Raw genomic sequence first — 2034 nt, 5'->3', positions numbered from 1 at the left:
AACAACAACAACAACAAAAGAGCTACCTAGTGAATCAATTATTGTAGCTTATTTGATTTTCTGTAGCTTCTGTTTTCTTTATCATTAAGATTTTAGTTTTAAGCTTAGTGAATACTTTATATTCTTTGTGTCACTTTGAGATAAAGCGCTGAATCCCAAGGTTGATTTGAACCACAAGACTGGCAGTTCAAACCCACCAGCCGCTTCTTGGAAACCCTATACAGGGCTGTTATGAGTCACCACTGACTCAAAGGCACTTAACAAACATATCTTTAATAGCAAAAAATTAAATTATATTAATTTTTCCTTGAGTACAGCTTCAGATACATATATTTAAAGTTTGTATTCTTATTTCTCATTTTTCTTTTTACAGTTTGATGGTTTCTCACAAAGCAAACACTTGAATATCCATCCAGAGCAAGCAATAAATTATTGCTGATAATCTAGAAATTGCCTTGCTGCTACCGTATCATTTTATTCCATTTTATGTCACCAATGTAACCACAATCCTGACTTTTATGTTAATTACTTCCTTATTTTTATTTTGAATTTTACCACCTGTACATATATGTACCTGAAGAGAATAATTTTGCCTGTTTTTTCTTTGTATCCATGGTATAATTTGAACAGTATTATTGTCATCTCTCTGACTTAGTGGACTTCACATGATTTTTGTGATTTATGATGGATAGCTGTGGGTCATTCATTTTACTTAATGTTTATTTCATTAGAGGACTGTACTGCAACAAACCAGTCCTGGTGTGGTGCTGTAGGATAAGAGCTGGATTATAGTTCAAACCCACCAGACGCTCTGTGGGGGAAAGATGAGGCTTTCTGCTCCCATAAAGATTTACAGTTTTGGAAACCTTCTTCAAGCTTGCTATAAGTCAGAACCAACCAAACGGCAGTGAATTGAATGGTTGTTGACTGTCATTTGGTGGGAATTGCAAAGATAATGGCAAGAAGGTTCATACTAAGTAATTCACAGCAGTCCATTTCAGTTTAGTAATGCCTAGAATATTGATCTTCAAGTATTCCGTTACATTTTTTCTAACTTTCAATTTTCCTTGATTCACACTTTGTGTATTCCAAATTCCAATGATTAGTAGATGTTGGCAGTGGATTCTTCTCATTTTGAGTCATGCCACATCAGCAAATGAAGGTTGTGAAAGCTTTATTCCAACCACGTTAGTGATGCTAACTCTACTCTGAGGAGGGAGCTCTTCCACAGTTATATTTTGAGTACCTTCCAACCAGAGGGCCACTGTATCAGTGTTCTGCTGCTGCTGCTTCTCAGGCTTTCATTGGCCAATTCTTTTCAGCAGTAGATAACCCGGCCCTCCTTCCTAGTCTGTTTTAGTCTGGAAGCCCCGCTGCCACCTGTCCACCATGGATGACCCTGCTGGTATTTGAAATTCTGGTGGCGTACCTTCCTGTATCCCAGCAATATGCAAACCACCTCATTACAACATTCTAACAGACAAGGGCTGGACACATGCATGGTATTAGTTATAATCTCTCAAATTTCGATAAGTTTTATTTTCATTATGATTCCAATAAAATTATTGTCTTAGAGATTTCTTCTTTGGCCTATGGCTCATCCAGAAGTGTATTTCTATTTCCAAATTTCCAAACACCTGGGGATTTTTCTTATTATTTGTTCCTGATTTCTTGCTAAATTCCACTGCCACCAGAGCCCTTGCTTTGCATGATTTAAATCTTTTGAAATTTGCTGATGCTTGCTTTCATCCTGGGTATGGTCAATTTTTGTAATTAATGTTCCATGTGTCCTTGTACTTCTACTTTGTCATGTGTTCCTCAGGGAGAACAGAGGCTGAGACATAGCTGTGGAATCTTCATTATAAAACCTAGATTTTATCAGTGTAAAACAACCTTTACTGTCCTAGTTAATGTTCTTTTTTTGGCCTTGAATTTACTTTATCTGATATGAATGTTGTACTGATGCTTTTAACATTTGCATTTGTGTAATGTGCATTGCCCTTTTATGTTCAACATAAAAAGAGATTTTTTTTT

This window comes from Chrysochloris asiatica, unplaced genomic scaffold (genome assembly GCF_000296735.1).
Source record: "Chrysochloris asiatica unplaced genomic scaffold, ChrAsi1.0 scaffold00023, whole genome shotgun sequence".
Lineage (NCBI taxonomy): Eukaryota > Metazoa > Chordata > Mammalia > Afrosoricida > Chrysochloridae > Chrysochloris > Chrysochloris asiatica.
The sequence above is the reverse complement of the archived record's forward strand: the minus strand, read 5'-3'. Positions refer to the sequence as shown.